The following is an 18,414-nucleotide window of genomic DNA, read 5'->3' on the forward strand; positions in this document are numbered from 1 at the left end:
AACAGCTCAGGATGAGGCAGTGATGTAAATAAATTGCTACGATTAGCAGTATGAATTACTACATCTGATTTTGAGTTATCTTTTACTTCCACCATTAGCTCTAAATAACCTTCAGAAACTGCCAAAAAAATGTATATGTTCTTACATCAGCTCTTCAGAACAGAAATGTGTCTGCATCTGGGCTTTTCTTCTATTGAATTTTTATTAATGAAAAAAAAAATTGGGACATAATTCTCAGCTGCAGCTGGCAGAGAAAATCCACTAGAAATCAGTACTTAGAGCTCTCCTTTTTAATTTGCTATTGCAAGCAGCCAGCCATCATCAATGTTCTTCTCCATTTCTTGGAGTTCAACCTATGCGTAAATATAGTCTACTCTTTCTCCTAAAGCAAGGTTCACTTTTAAGGAGTTGGTGCTTTACAGATTTCTTTTATCTTTTCCAATTGATTAGAGAAAAATGTGTCTGTTCAGGAATACAAGGGTGCGCTTTACTTGTATGCACGTTTAGGCATTAATCATCAGTGTCTATTCTGTGAAAATCTTAGATTTATAAAGCAACAAAAAATAGTTGCAGGTGAGCTGTACGTTTGAAAGTGTAATTCAGTAGAGTCTGTCCCTTTGGGCAGGCAGCAATATGCTAGATATGGCCTTTAAATCTGACTAGACAGAGAACTTTAAATCGTTTAGACTTATTTAATCCTCTATTAGTAAAGCTTTTAAGCACATGTTTTATGAAGAAAGGCTCAGACTTGATAGAATTCAACAGAAAACATATCACAAATGAAAATACATTAAAATATAAAACCAGAAAGAATTAGAGCATGCATTTGAAAGGCATCATCATTAGATAGGATTAATGCAAGAAATACAAAGTATGAATTTTGCAAAGGTTTTCAAAGATATCATCTGTGAAGTTTTTAAAAGTTCCATAATTCTGGGCCCATGTTTCTTATCCACCAGTTGTAAATAACTTTAATAAAAAGTAAGTGTCAATAATCTGAAACCCATTTTTAACCTGTCTCCTGCACTACCCTGATCTTTCTCAGATGGAAAGCAGCTGATCAGGGTCATTCACTGATAAACGTATTTCAGAGGATTTTTCCCCTCTATATCAGTTTGAAATTCTTATCCTATAATGGTATGTTCTTGAAGAAAATGCTTTGACTCCAGCTTTTTTTTTTTTTTTTTTATGTCTTGTTGTACAATTTTGCTGGTAACTTCCCATTTCAAACATATATGACTATTTCCATTTGACACTTCATTACATATCTACAGCTGTACAGGTATTAGTGTAAAAATTGGATTTATTTAGGAAGGAAAAGACTTTAAAGATCACTTCATAAAGAATGGTAAAGGGTTTTGAAACAGCTTGCCTCAAAGTTGCTTTTTCCAGTTTTGTTTTAGTGGCAGAAATCAGGTTCAACTAGAATTGCCGTCTTTTCCCAAAGAAATGAGTCATATATGATCACGCTGTTAGTATGTCGTTCTCTCATTTCCTCTGCGAGTGAATTTTGTATTTGACTGGTCATTTTCTTACTTCTTTAAGGAAGTCTTTATAAAGATGAAAAAAAAATAGAAAACTGACATTGCTGCTTTAAGTTGATTTTGAAGACTAATGAACTGTGCCAAAGGAACAAGAGAATGCTGCCATACTGAGGAAGTTCCCAGCGAAATGTGGAAGACCTCAGAGCTGGTCAGTTGAGAAATGGTGAAAGTTTCTAATTTTACAGGTTTTCAAGTATTTCAGGAATTACTCAGAAATCCCAAGAAACTCTTGGAAGTTCAAAATGGAAATTCAAAATATGGCAATATTTTGGCTAAGTCTGTGCAGAAACCAGACACACATGTAAGATCCGAAAGCTTTTCTTTGCATTCCTGTTCCACTTCCAGTCCATGTTCACCCAGGCATATGTCTGCCTTTGTGTAGTCCCCATCACTAGCTCTTCACCCAACTCTGGGCACATGTATTGCATTAGTCACTGCCATTGTTAAGAATATCACGTATGAGTGGAACACATAGTTCTTCCTTTTTTCACTTGCTTTACATGCTTGGTATTACCATGATTTTTTTTTCTTTTTCTTTAAAAAGATCTAGTCTTTTCAATTGGGATAACTTCTCTAAAACAAGAGCCGTTTCTTTTTTTTTTTCATTAGTAAGGACTTTGATTTTGCAAAGTTGCAGTGATCCTTTAGAAAGGACATGGCCAATCTTTTCTAAAGTGTTGTGATGTAACAAAAGAAGCTCTGAATGTTGCTGTTTCCCATAAGACTATCAATAAGACAGAAGATGCACAGACGAATCTTGGATTCCTGCAACTGCATTTTGAAGCTTTTAAAGTTTCATTTCTCTTTAAAATGCTTCTTTGAACATTACCCTATGCCCAGAGGAACAGTTTAAAAATTGGCAAAACAGGCTTTTAGAGCTTCAATTGCAGCACAGGGGACTTTATATTCTTCCACTGTTGCTTTACTCTAGTATTATGCTCTATTAGCTCAAAATATAAAGATCTGATAATGCAGGCCTCTTCAGAATGCCTAAGATTAAACCAATGGAAGTTCCAGCTTGAAGGACTTGCATTATTATTTATTTACCCATCACATTATATTAGTTGTACACAATTTCTCTTTTCCTGTGAAAACAAATCTTAATCAAAACTATTAATATTGGGTTTATTGGATTTAGAAAATAAGAAACAGTCAAGTGAAGTTTTTAACCATTTCCTTGTAATGAAGAATGCTTGTTATTGTTATCAACCATCTTTTTCTTAGTTGAATCTTATAGTTTTTTCATTTCTGTCTCTTTTGAGTTTTACAAGAGATGAAAGAGACTCTCAGCAACCATTCCAGATCAGTCCCTTGCCAAGTAATTCAAGTACATAGACTTTATCATACATGTGCAATCTGCTAGAAAGAACTACCCTAATAACTAATCCAGTCTATTAAATAACTTTTCTGTGTAAATCAAACATACTGAGGTAAGTCATTACAATAGCACTAATCATGTTAGTATGAAGTGCTGGATAATACTCTACTGTAACAGGTTAATGGCTTAGTGCTTAAATACATTGCTATATATGAGCAACATCTGTACAAATGCAAGTCAGACTGTGAAAGGTGAAAGATGTGTAATGTGATGAATTCATACACCTTATTACAGACAGATAACAGTCAGTAATAGCACATCTATAAATATTCTAGCATATCAATTTATATATTGAATTCTCTATTTTCTGAGAAAATTCATAAACTTATTTCTAGAGATAGAGTATATCTGCTAAGCATCCAAATATTCTGGGCCTTCAGTCCAAATATCAAATGCTCAAACACTCAATAGACTTTGATCCAGAACTATATTTAGATTTTCATAATAGGTCTGTCACTGTCTGTTCTCCAACAGAAATATGTTCACTGCTTCTGTTTCTGGGCTGGATGTTTCATTCATCAGCCAAAGTATTTCTGCTTTTTAACGTCTTCAGGGGAAAAAAAAAAAAATCCAACTAATTTAGGATACCCCTAAAGCTTAAGTATTTGTTGGTAGATGTTGGTAGAAATGCAGGCTTGTCATTGTGGATGTATAATAACCTTGCTGGTAATTATAGCTGACTATGCCAGTAGCTCAGAGTTAGAGAGAATATTTGTACTGCTAGCTTCTAGAAAGTCTCTGACCTCAGATATACCCATTCAATAAATTATTTCCTTAGAGGAGACAGCTCCAATTCAGACATGGTGAAAAGCTTTCTTTGCCTTTATCTTTATCTGAGACAATACATAGGGGAGCACCTTGAAAAATGAGAGCTCAATTGGAACATGTGTATCATATACATTATGATGTTAATGAAAGACTTAGGGATCATAGATTCATTTCTTAAAGCCAGAAGGAACCCCTGTGATTGCCTAATCTGACCTCTTATTTAAAGAAACCATAGGATTTCCCTGAATTAATTCCCATTTGAACAACAGGATCTCTTTAGAAAAAGATCTCATCTTTCCATTAATGAGGTTCTTCACCACAACTTTGTTTCTAGTAGTTATTATCTGTGCTGTTAAAAATATGCATGTTGCATCTAGACTGAATATCTAGCTCCAGCTTCCAGAGATGGTCGTTTCCTCAGATCCACAAGCTGGATCTTTCCTCAGATCAAGTGTCTTCGATTGTCAACATTTGGTTTCTTGTGCAAGTATTTATACATTATGGTAATTCTGAGATATAGAGCCTAATAGAGTCAGTTCTTCAAGAAACTGTAATGCTGTTTCCCAGTCCTGGAATAATTTCATAGTATAATCTAAGTTGGAAATGACCTACGGGAGTCATTTGGTCTAATGTCTCAGCGCGAAGTAGAAGCAATCTATATCAAGTTGTCCCAGCTGAGTTTTGAAGATCTGCAGGGGTGGACATTCTACAAATACACTGAACCTCTATTTCAGGTTGGACAGCTTTCTTCTGAATATTTTTTTCCTGATATTTTCTCAAAATTTCCCATATTGTAATTTGTCTCCATCCTTATCCTATCATTGTGCACTTCTGAGAAGAATCTGGCTTCATCTTCTCTACAGCCTTCTGCTATGTAGCTGAAGGCAGTAACAAGGTCTAACAGTCTCAGTTGGACTATGGTCTCTCAGTCTCTCCTCGACATAATATATGCTTCAGTACGTAACCATCTTTGTGGCACTCTGCTGGAGCTCAAAATAGACATGATACTGTAGATGTAGTCTTATAAGTGCTGAGAAGGGCAGACGTTCACTTCCCTTTACTTGCTGAAAATGCTTTTGCTCATATGTCACAGTATGTGGCTGGATTTCTTTGCCACAAGGATACACTACAGACTCATGCACATCTTGCTTTCTACTGGGATATTCCATGTCCTTTACACTAAAACTGCTTTCTATCCATTTGACATCCAGTCTGTATTGTTGCATGGCTTATGCTATTCCTGGTGTCAGACTTTTCATTTACCTTTATGAGACCTGTGTCAGCCCCATTTCTTCTGTCTGTTGAGGTCTCTCTTGATAGCAGCCCTGACCTCCAGTGTATTGTCAGCTCTTCACGGTTTGATAAATCTATGTACTTGCTGAGGGCGCATTTTGTCTCATCTTTAATAAACACATTAAACAGTATCCACCTCATCTATTTACCACAGTTAAAACACCATTTACATGTGTTTTCTCTGCACTATTTGTAAACTACATATTCCTTCTTTAACTGAGGATGCTGGCAATAACAAAAAAGTGTTTCTTACGGATTAAGGCTACTGCGAAATAACTGCTATATGACTCAAGGACCTCCTTTATATGTTTACTGCATTGCCTTTGTTATTGTGAAATCAAGTACAGTTGCTTATCTCTCATAATGCCAGTCCTCTTTTATTGTTTCTACTTCTTGGATAGTTATTCTTTCTGTAAAATATGCTTCTTTGTTTATATGTTGCATTATTAAAATGTATATTATCTATTTTAGTTTCCAAAGCAAACAAGGTCATGCAGTATCAGTGACCTCTTTTTTCATTATTTAAAAATTTCTGTGTGCCTTTGGATCATTTGTAGAAGTTTTTTGTATATTTTTTTCTATTTCATTGATCAAATGTTTTAATAACAATGCTAAGGATCTTACTAGAAGTATCTGATGATGCTTACAGTCTTAGATACATTTAAATGTGTTTAGTCTGTACCTCTTAATCAAAGGATAGATCGAGCCAAGGCTTATAAATGACCACATGAATTACATCAGCAGTACTTTATTTCAAACATTTCTCATTTCATCAAAGCCTTCTGCCTTTCTTCACTCACAAGAATGTCTCTTAGAAGATACTTTTCAATTATATTATTAATTGGCTTTCCAAGGCCGGAAAAGGAAGTATCAATTAGTTTAGGAAAATAAAATTACCTATTTTACAGGTACATCCAGTCAGTAACTTTCCCAACATGGAGAGAGCATGCAGTGACTAAGCACTTGTGACGCTGGAAGATACCAGAACTATCATCTCTTTCCTGGTGATCCTCTCACTCACCACATTTTACACCTCATTGTGTTATTATGAATAAGCAATCAAGTGAGGACAACTTGGGACAAAGCTCAGCTTAATTTCTAATAAATTGTCAAATTTTGTGAGAATATAATTTTGATATCATTGTGTATTCTCCACAGTCTGAGGTGCTTTGGAAAAACGAGGACTTAATCCCTATGTAGGATTTTGTACAGGCACAGCAAAACGTTAGGACAGTTTCATGCTGAATTGGCATATTTTTTTTTGGACCAGGATACTGCAAAATCTTGTTTAAAAAGACTTCTTCAGTCACTTTGAATTAGCAATATACATGAAACGCAGTTGATAACAGCTGAGTACATTTTACACATCATAGGAACAGTGGCCTTTGGAGGAAATTTCTGAAGGCAAGTCTGCTTTTTATTATTAAGGAGCACTATTAAAACACACAGAATCATATACAAGATCCAGTGAAAGAATGTCAAAACAGCAAGCACTATGTAGCTATTTACTAACCATGCTTATGGTCATTTTCAATGTGCTACATATCACGCTTTTATGCTTCAGCATAAAGTGTGCTAGATGCCATCATGAAAGATTTCTCTAATTCATCATAAAAATATCTGTATAACCATATAAATATTTTCCTCCTGAGTCAAATCATCCTGCACACATGAATATACATATATACATATATATACATATATATATATATAATATATATTTCTTCCTTAATTTCAACAATGTTAATCACTGAACAAGTCTAAAATAAAAGTTTGGAAATTTTTCCACGTGGCTACCCATTTCAACCACATACAGCATGCATGTGTAACATAAAGAATAATCCAAAATAGTGGAACTAGCAATCAGGGATAAAGAGCTTTGTAGTTGTTTCTTTATTGACATTTGTTTTGCAATTGCTGCAGCTACTGTGGCTTTATCAAACAATGATAGAATTTGTTCACTGAGGCATGTTTAATTCTATGTAGAGCACTGTGAGTGACTACAAATGTGGGTATTTGTGTAATGTTTTGGTGATTAAAAACCCTCTTGTTCTTGATGTGAAAAGTCATATAAAATTATTTTGTATATATAGTGTTCTAAAATAGTTTAATTGGTAAATGGTTTTACAGATTCAGAGGATATTACCATATTTCAGTTCATATTAACTTGAATACTGGAGTCCATATGGCAAATGAGCAATATTTAATAAAAATAGCTTGCCAGAGAAAGAAGTGATGTTATTGTGGAGAGATTTGTGCATTACATAATTCATGATTTTATAGAAGACATAGAATATGCTAGAAACTGTTTTGTGTTTTAGATTCTAACCAAGGTATGCACAGTTCCGCAATGAATAATGCAGAGAAATAGTGCCTCAGTGAACTATAGAACAGAATAAAGCAGCTATCAGAAACCGCTCATTAGGAAAAAAAAAAAAAAAAGATAAATGTGAGCAAAGCACATTCCCTTATGGCAAAAGAAAAGATAGATTCTACTTTATAACTAATTTGTAAAAACAAGTTTGCAAATTTCTAGTTCCTAAAACCTTTAGGCAAATATAGAACTAATTAGACAAAAAATGATCTCTGTTCCATACTTTTTAGATGAAATGGTAAGGTATTTCATCATGAAAGTTTATGTAATGCAAATGTAGGCCATCAGCAGAATAGTACTTCTAAAAATGAAACCAGGTCTGTGAAAGACACAATGAGCCTAACACATTATAGCATTGCTGTTTGCCAACTCTAGGATGTAGTTAAGATTGTGTCAGCACTTTTATTATATAATCTATTTGGGGTTGTTTATTACTTAGGTATAAACATTTACTTCAGACTAAATCTGAGAGCTCAAGGTTTCAGGTACGTTTTTTTAAATATAAGTTTGACTATTTATACTTTGACTAGTGTATTTAACATTGAACAAATCTGTTTTTCTGTGAAAGGTGCTGAATTTACAATGTTCTTTGAGTGTCCAGAACATTTATAGCATTATTAGCAAATTCATTCCAGCAATTTTTTTCAGCTAGTATGTTTCCAAATTTTTGAAAATCCATCATCAATCCATTCAAGCCTTGTCAAAAAGCAGAAATATGATGGCTGAAATTAATATACAAACAATAAAACCAATGCCTTAGTCTAAAACCAAAAGTATGCATAGAGCTAAAATTTAAAATTAAGGAGCTCATGCACAAGTAAACTCACATCTTAATGTATCTTGTGGCAACTAGTTTTGTGTCTGTTTCCTAATTTTCTCTAACTGGTACTGCACAGTCTTCATTTATTTGTGTATCTACAAACTACGAAAATCTATAAATACTTCACCAATGCATCATCTGAGCAAAACCCTAAAAGACTGTAAAAATGTCAATGATTTAGAAAAGTAGATCATCTTCCATCTACTCCAATGATGGGGAACAATTCAGGCCAAGTACCAAAAAATACTTGAGTTGGAGGCATGTGTTGAGTGTGTTTTCAGACATGGGCTGAAAGGCTCTTTTTCATCAGCAGTGCCACAGCAGTGTCGCAGCAGTGGCTCTCTAGGGCTGATATGTATGTTTAAGAAGGCAAAGACACAGGGTATCATCGCCAGGAGAGCTGCAACACACTGTTGAAAATGCGATGGCGTGCACATTCTGGTATATTCATCAGAAGGTGCTGATTAGCTTCTGGCACGCTGCCAGTTTGCATCCTAAAGTCATGTGCAGATAACTTCTGGGGAGCACTTGAAGTACTTGTAGTAATTTAGAAGTGTTGTCCAGGCGTGGTATTGTAAACACTAAAGACTTTTTTGTCAATCCAACTAACGTCATTTGTGTGTGTAGTGTATCATTTGAAACTGATGGACAGATTTTTATCTTATGCCTGCTTTCCACTCAGCTTTTCAAAAAATTGATTTAAAGATTGATCATCATCTGTACAGAACAGAAATGACAGCCATTATATATGCAGTAATAGGCCACATATACAACCTTCCGCACTGCAATCTGTTTTACTAGGAGAATGAATGATGAGTAAGATATCACATTGTTCTCAAAAAGTATATTTAAGTCTTTAACTTGTCTGACATAGCATTAGTTACTATGTGGCTTCAAATCCTATTGATAATGATGAGCACATAGAAATCACTGGTTTGCTATACTGGTGAAAGTCTAACCTTACATTTTGGTCCCAATTATATATAATAATAATACAAAAATTTCTAAATCAGATCCTATCTTTCCTATCTACATAGTTACAAATTTTACCCAATTTGTACTATACGGTAATGCAAAGGCAAAGGAATATGATGACATTACTGTATTTTTTTAAGGCAAGCTCATTAATTTCACATTCATTTATAAATCCTCAGATAACCCATTTTGGTTGTCTATCCTTTTTTTTCCTTCTCTTTCTTATGATTGCAAGGGAAAAAAAGAAACAGAACCTTCCACGAAAAGTTATTCTCAGGATACACTATGGTCTGTGACTCACTTCCCCTTTTTTAACTGACTCCTTTAAATAATAGATTGGTCATCTGCCTGGAAGACTGCTTCTTCCCAGGCGCATTACTTGCAGTCGTTCCCAATCTTTGTGGAGTAATTTCATAGCTTTCTTGTGCTTGTACAACAGTATCTTTTCTGGTTAGTTTTTTATTGACTTATTTTATTTTCGAGACATATATGCTGCTTTTCCTTTATCTCTTTGCAGTTACTTTTCCTTCGTTCTCCCTTTTCCCAAGTTCATTCTAGTCCTGCCAAATTTCCACATAAGCTTTTTCTCTTTCCTAGATTCTGATCTACAAGTTATAATACTAGAAGCAGTTAATGTACTTGAGTGAAGAAGATGATTATGTGTATTATCTATTTCTTGAAATAGAACTGCTCCTCTTGAAGCTAGGAAAATGAGGTACTGCATGAAGAAACAGTTTCTTAAACAGATGTCAGTGTACACACTTCCATTGTCAGCTCTCACTGCTCAACCAGTACCCCAAAGACTTCTTAGTGTTTTCTCGGCTCTTCCTATTACTGAATCTGCTGTCAGATGAGAGGAGTGGAGGAAGCAGAGGAATTCCCTTCTTTGGCATAAGGAAGGAAAGTTTGTTGATTTGCTTACGCAGAAAGGATGATGTCCATGTATTCTTTTCATAATCTTCAACCTTTCCTCTGGAAAGGCAACCTCCCACCTAATGTCTCCTTTTCAGAAAAAGGAAGGTTTTGAAAGACTTCTTTAGGGCATTAGTATTTTAATGGGCTGCTCCCACTTCTATTTACACAGTGAAAACTATTCTGAGGAACATCCCACCCAAAATATCATTTTAATTCATTTTTACTTGGGCAACATTTTAAACGAACATATTTATTTCATAATTTTATTTTACTTATAATCAAAGCTTAGATCTTAGACTGCAGTCTACGCATTTGGCAAAGAAATTCAGCTGCACCATAGAACAGCCTGTTAACAACTTAAAAATAGAATTGTCATGGAGAATCAGCCTTCCTTAAAATGGCTTGATGTTACTGTAATAACAGGGAGTTCACAGAAGTAGATGACTAAGAATTCTGAGAGCTGTTTTGTAAAGAAGATGCGTAATTGGAATTTAATCCTAAAACTCTGATGTCAGTATCTTGGCCATATCTTGCCTGTGCTGCATCTTTGAATTTCTAGCTTTTGTCACTTTGACACTTCGTATTACAACCTGAGAGAGAAGATGTTTCGTTTTTGTTATTATTGTTGTCCTTATTATGTAATTGACCTATTTCCATATAATTTACCAGGAAAAATTGAAGTGCCTTTCTTTCTGCATTATAAATGTCTCTGATTTGCAATTCATAAAACCTTCCCCTTAGCAGATATGTCCCTAAAGGGTGAGCAAATTCCAGGGAAGATTGAGCAAAAAACATCAAATGCGGAGTCTTTAAATACTGTGTAAAAGGGGTTAAAGAAGGATTAGCTGGTGTTATGCATCCATACCTTATGTATGTCATTGAAAATGTTATAAAATTCTTGAAAGATCCAAATATTGGGACAATGTAAGGACGACTTTATACATATGAAATCAAACCTGAAGTATCTATATTCTCTCATTCTGGATACTCTTGTATCCCCAAAGTTTGCATGCTTTTTAAGCCTTGAATGAAAATGAAGATAAACTTTTGGCTAATTCTAAATGCTAAAGAAGTACTCCTGATTATGTTATTTTCCTGTTCTTCTCATTGACCTTCCAAATTGTACAGTATCAAAAGTGTTCTCTGATGCACCTATTTTTAACTATATAAATGAAAATAGAAAGTATATTAGATGTTAGAAGAAGTGTTAGTATCTGCAAATAAGACAATGAATACAATTGTTCATGTAGGAAAATATCTGCAGGTAGGGTTGTAACTCCTTTTTGATAAATGGCCAAACAAGGGAGTTAAATTAGGTGAGATTTCTTTTTCTGTTTGGAGGAACTGGCTAACTGCAGATTGTTGTGAGAAGAAACAATCGTCTATTTGATCTCATTCTTGCATCATTTTCTGTCAAGAAGAAATTTTTATGAAAATAAGAGTGATTTTGTTTGTTTGTTTGTTTGTTTTCTACTTATGGATTTGAACTGATATTCTCAAGGAAGAAAATGCAGGTTTTTTTAAGAGATGTTACTGTAAAAGACTCTTTGTTCAAAAGGTGTTTTGAAGGTGGCCAGTGTAGTCAGCCAGGTCAACTCAGAGACCCACAGAGAAGTAATCTCTTTCTAATTCATTGCCCTGTTCAAATATGCCTTTGAAGCCAAAAGACTTCAGGGATGGCTTCATGAATGGAATAATTACAAAAGCAAATAATTTAAAACAACTCTGAAAGCAATGGGAATTAGCTAGTTCATCATTGGCCCACAACCTTTTCCACAAGACAGAACTTGTTGCCAATTTAAAAGACAAAGATTATTTTCTTACAGACCAGACTACTCAAAAGAAGAAAAAATATCATTAAAGTGGCTGAATTTCTAGTGGCCACACTTCAGGCCCACCTGATGACTGATCAACAGCCTAGCCCTGAACTATAGCCCCTTCTGTGCACAAAAGTGTTGAATGTTAGATTCAGTTAGGCACATTTATAAGAATCATAAAACTGAGCTATTTGCCTCAAAAGAGTTGGAATGGACTGATGCCGAAAACATTCTAAGACTTGATATTATTAATCTAGCCAGCTCCAAAAGTACTGGAGAAGGAAAAAATATTTTCTGCTGCACTTTAATCTCCTTCCTTTATGTTTCTGGCATCTTCTTTTTCCCCTTCCATGGCAGAAGTACTAATGTTGATGACAAGATGAATGAGATGAATTTGTCATTCACAGATAATTAAAGCAGGTTACAATTACCTGACCAACATTACTGAAAGTACTTCAAAGATTTAGAACTCATTTGGAATGGAGATTCTTTTTAGTATCTAAAACAACATGGAGGTACTGTATATATTAATTTGTATGTCTCACTCATAAGATCTTCTTAGAGACTGTATCTTATCACAGTCATTGCAAAAGTTAATCCTAAAATACATTCAAGTTATTTGTTGAACAACTGCATTCTATAGGGTTTGTGCATCTTGTTGAAATTTTCACCTCTGTCTTTCTTTAAAGCCACACAATAAAACACATAAGGGTGTGTAAAGTGTGAAAAGGTTTAGATGTAGTATTCTCTGGAAGTTTTTTCAGAGATCACTTTTTTGACATCATAATGCCATCTGTAAGAAAACATTCTTCTGATAAAACTGCACATTTAAATCACATTGTACACAATACATCAATTAATTGTTTCCATAACTGTATTTGTTACACTTACTCTGAATTTTAATAGGTTGAGGTAAGGCTGATTTCTCAAGCCAAGTACAAGTTATAACTACAATCCAGCAGCAGAGCTTTTTCAGCATAATAACAAATAACATTTTTATTATGCTGATGGTCACAAAAATAGCATGGAACAAAATAAGATATTGAAACATTTTCCCCATTCTTAGATAGCTAGGTAAGTCACCTATAGGCTAAGATTCATAAAGTATTTTTTATCCTTAGCAGGCAAGGAGTAAGATAATTGGTTTGTCTGACTGTGTATCTGTTTCAAAAGAATCAAAACAATATATGCAATGGAATCTGAGGGGGAAAAAAATCACATTGTAAAATGATACATGATAATATGCCCACCAGGTAAACTTTTTATATGACAGGGTTAGAGATCAAAGTTACAGCTAATAATGTATTGCAGAAGACCATAATTGTCTGGAATATTTTCTGATTATGTTCTTGTTTCTACGATAGTATTTGATGTACTGCAGCTCATCTTCGGCTCTGCTAGGTATTAATAGAAATATGTCCTTTAGTATAAGTAATCTGTTCCACAGGGAGAATATATTGTTCAAAATAAGAAGACGTGTTTCATTTTATAATTGGTCAAAAACTCTTGAGAAATAGTTGTTCATTCTGAAAGGTACTGTAGTGAATAAATTGCCTCTTCTGCTTCAAAAATCTACGAAGTCTTATCTTTTTGATTCAAGGTTTTCCTCAAAAAGTAATTGAGAGACTAAGAGAGAAGAAAATTCTGTTCCTATCTTTTATGTAGTAAGCAAAATATTAAAAGAAATGACATCAAAGATCTAATACTGTGGATTTTGTTTTGGTTTATTTTGGCAGTGAACCTATTAATGCCTATTCTTTTAGACTCAGTTACACTTTTTTCTTTTTTCCTTTTTTTTTTCTGGAGTTGAATAAAAATAAATTCCCTCTGAACTAAATCCTAGCAAATCTAATCAAAGGCATCCACTTCACTAAGGAGAAGCAGGGGGTGGGGAGGAACTAAATTACAACTTTCTAAGAGATCCTAAAAAGCAAAATGGAAAAAAGCCATAGTCAATATAATAAATCACAACATCATAGAGAGCTTACTTGGAGGGAGTTAAGGAGTGTTGATTAAGGAGGTGTCGGTGTTAAGGTTGTAATCAGGCAGTCATTTCATGCTTTACTTTCACAGCCTGCTAACATGCAGGAATAACATTTATTTAGTGAACAGTTCTGTGACTGATGTCAGAGACAGATGAGAAAGGGATTTTTTACCCTCTTATTTCAGCTGTAGAACAAAACCATGTAGAATAAATGCTTAATGAGTTTTAAACTGAGATGTGTTTTATGATTTTTCTCTCTGCTTCTCCAAGATGAAAGCTACCTTTTCCAAACATGCAAATTAACATCTGTATAATCAGAATCTGGAGAAAGTAAAATGGACTCTTTATGTGTTCGTATCAGTATCTATATATGTACATAAGCATGTGAATATGAAAGACTAATATACTGCTGGATGGGAAATCTGTAACTAAAGGCCTATTCTTCCTCACATTGTGTAAAATGAAAATAATTCTGCTGAATTCAGTAGACCTAGGTTTACTGTAAAAGTAGTATCTCAGAGAAAAGAATCAAAAGGCACCGATACCTTAGACTGTTGCATGCCTAATATTTAAACTGCTGGAAATAATCTGATTTTCTTACTACTTTGTGTAGTGTAAGAACATCATGATGGAACAAAGTCTTATTGTTCCTTTAACAAATCTGTGTGTATATGTGCAAATCCAAGTTCAATATACTGTAGTTCATTGCTTGAATTACGTATATTCCAAATGTGCTCCATCAATGGAGCTCATTCTGATCTTTAATTTTTATTTGAGCTACTGAGAACATAGTAGTAATAGCACCACTGCTGTTATCTTGAAGGCCTAAGGATATCTAAGACAAGATTCACATGGGAAAGGTAATATCTTTCATAAGATCAAGTACTACAGCTATCAAAAAAAAGGATAATCGTTTAGGCAGACAAATCATATGCACATATAAAACTTATAAAACAATCAAATATGATGATGTAATAGTGATAATTTAAGCATTATTGTATACTAAAATGCTTTGCACTGAATTAAGTATTGCATTAAAAGGGTTCTGACTCACTCAACCTTCAGCCAAGGTGAATGATTTGAGAAGATGACTATTCACTATATCTTGCCTTCAAAAAAGTTTTGTTAGCAATATGATTATTTATAAAATTCCAGAAATGATGCATATTCCTGATTCAATTTTGCTCTAAATAAAACACTCAGGAAAGCTGTACATGGGTAGAAAGAAAACTCTAACTGAGGCAAACATGACCAAAGAAGAGTAACCAGATGTAGGAAAGAGCCTGAGGGAATATCCAAAGATTTCTTTGGCAGTACCCATGCTCTATGTTCTTTCTGTATAGTTCTGCTTTAGCATCTCTTGTGGAAGATGAAAATGGAGAAAGATGGAAAAATAGGAACAAGAAAATTCACTTTCCAGTCTAATCTTATTCCAGCTAAGCCTACTATAGATTTTTTTCTTAATAAAATATGAGATCAAAAAGAATAAATCTTCAATAGCACACATCAGTTCCAAAGTAGGGAAATAAAATGGAAAAAAATCATCATCAACAATGACCTAGAAAGAGAAAATGTAAGCAAACAACCAAAGAGAAATAAGATACTCTTCAACTTTATGACTCAAAGCCATAATGAATTAAGAAGCAAGGCTAGCAGATATGAAAGTTTTGATGAAAAAAATGGGTTAGAAACCCACTCTGAAAATGCATTACTATACTTCCTAAGAATAATTAATATTCTGAGAGATATGGGTCAGGTATTTCAGATGGTATTTAACCAGATAAGGTAAAATGAGATAGCCTCACTAGAAAATTATATATGTCAAAATGAGAAAAAAACAAAAAAACAAAAACAAAAAAAGAAACAAAAAAAACACACGAAACTAAAGAACGACCCAGTTGAGCAATAGCTAGACTTTGGACATCACCAGCTGTGATTGTGATGTAGCCTAATGGAGATCTGACATCAGTTACTAAAGGAAACAATTCACAAAAAATTCAAAGAAGCTATCCACTCACCCATACAGCAAACATTTTGAAGAAAGGAAAACAATATTTTTCTACTGTCTTTTTCTTTTCATTTAGTACATGATTGGCAGCAGATTAAAGAGGCTAAAGAATATAAAGAGAAATTTGTTGTTGTTTCTAAGAATACTTTCGAATTCATAGCTGCCCACAAATTAGCAGTATAAATCTAACACAAATTTTAAAAACACAACCCCAACTTTCTATATTTACATCCTTTCATTTTCCTTAAATGTGAAAGAAATAGAGCTTTTTAGCCCAGAACAATACCACTAAAGCTATGCACCTTGTGGCTGAAGCTGCCTGATATCTGGCCAGTCTGAAATGGGAATTAGCTTGGGTTTATCTTTGTCTTCTCATGTAAGCAGGGTAGAGCTTATGTTTGGGAGTGCTAGATAACACCGGAATACATTCTGTAAACACACAAATCAAAGTGCCTTTTAAAAAAACATTTCAATTGAAACCAATGAGTGCAATTATATGTATGAAACTTAAAATGCTAATGCCTGTAAAATCAAGAGGATCAGATATACCAGAAAAAAATGTTCTTCTCTTCTAAACCATCCTATACTTATATGAAAATGCATGTAAAAGGCCATTTTAAAAGTAATTCCCAGGAAATGGAATTACTACAAAGCACAGAAAATGCTTTCTGTTCAGAGATACCTTCCAAGTTGGCTCAGACCACCCAGAAAATTGAAACACTGTGATCAGAACAGAACACACGCTTATGCTGTGAACAACTCCCCAAATCAAGGCCACTTCTTTTAGCAAATTACTTTCCACATAACCATACCATGATTGCACATTTCCCCATCCTTTAAACCAAATTGCAGCAATGTTTACCTAACATACACTAATGATTCTTGGCATCTTTATATACAGTTCATTTAGGAAAAAGTACTTTGGTAGCTCCAGGGGAAGTTCATGACTGTAGAAATCTGCTTGAGGCCTTCATAAAACACACTGTCTTTTATGGGCCTATTATGCAAAAGCACAAGTAGCCCCCAGTTCATAAAAATTAGAGTGCAGATTGGGTCACTGTGTTGTTGAATGCATAATTGTTTTACCTACAAACACCCAGGCTAGAACTTGGCTACACAGCATCTGCATTGAGAGGATAATTGAATTCTAAAGACTAACAGTGACGAAACAGTATGTGTTAAAATTGGACTACATGTTAAAATTGGACTACGCTGCCTTTTACGCAGAGCATGTTGAAACATACTGACAGTTCTGAAAGTATAAAGAATACAGTAGAGCTGATCAAAGTTATATAGCTCTACACCTTCTAAATTTATCATGTAGAGTAGAGAATAGAATCTAGAAGTCTATTCTAGACTCCAGGACAATGCCCTAGGGGCTTTAAAGTTGCTTTCTTTTGCTGTATTGTGCAGCACAGTAATGTGGTAGTGTTAACAGCAATGACTTGATTGAAGGTCTACAAGCTATTATCTTCCTAAGTATTAAAAAGCATGAGTTCATGCCTACATAATTCCTGAACTTGGGTAATCAATAATGAATTAAATAATATTTAATTTCTTTTCATCTGTTTTCTATTCAGCCTTCGCATTTTCAACTTTTATTCCCCAGAAAGATGAAGGTTAGATTTTTTTCTTAATATAATTGAGGACACTACAATCAAAGTGCTGATAATTGTATATAATTACATGTTGGAGCCAAACTGCGAAGAGAAGGTTAAGCACTTCAAGAGCAGAAGGAATGTGAGATCGGCAATTTTTCTACAAGCACCCTGGAGAAGGGTCATCCCACGCTTTGTACTGTTGGAGAGTCAGAAAATGTCCTTTTGGCGTGTTCCAAAAACAGAAGTGAACATTGTTCTGAAAGATTAGACATAAAGATCCAGAATCATGGCCTTATCGTTTCTTCCTACTGGTCTGTGAAGACAGAAACATTAAAAGGAATAACAACACTGACCATAAAGCCTCCAGTGTGAGGCAGAGATTTTGTGCTACTGTTTAACCCACAGTATTTAATATATGGACATGTGTTCTGCACTGCTCAATTACAGTAGCTCCACATATTGTCATGGTTTGATGCCTCAGAATAGAGTATCTTTTAAAGGACTTCCTGAGCATGGCTAATTCCTTGCTGAATCAGCTAGGCTGGTGGAGACTCAATTTTTACAGCTGTCTCAGCCTTTCATTCTAGAAAAGCTTCAAAATACTTAGCAGTGAATCAAACTCTATGGTAACTTATTGGCAGATTTTTGCTGAAACGATAGCGTCACTACAGCAGTAATTCCCATTTCCATAGCAAAATTGTGTTTTACTTATCCAGCTATTTCGAAGTTGGTATTGGAGAGGATTCATTCTGTCAATTTATATGTTTTCCATAAGACGACCTATTTTTTAAAACCTAGCATATTTTAAAAGACAGTTACAATGTTAAAATGTATCACTTTTATTCCTCAGCAATGTCAAAACAAAACAAAAAAAATATCCATTTATTTGAAATCAAACTTCAATCCTATTTGGTTTTCATTTTTTTCCTTATTTTCT

This window comes from Tauraco erythrolophus, chromosome 10, assembly GCF_009769465.1.
Source record: "Tauraco erythrolophus isolate bTauEry1 chromosome 10, bTauEry1.pri, whole genome shotgun sequence".
Taxonomy (NCBI): Eukaryota; Metazoa; Chordata; class Aves; order Musophagiformes; family Musophagidae; genus Tauraco; species Tauraco erythrolophus.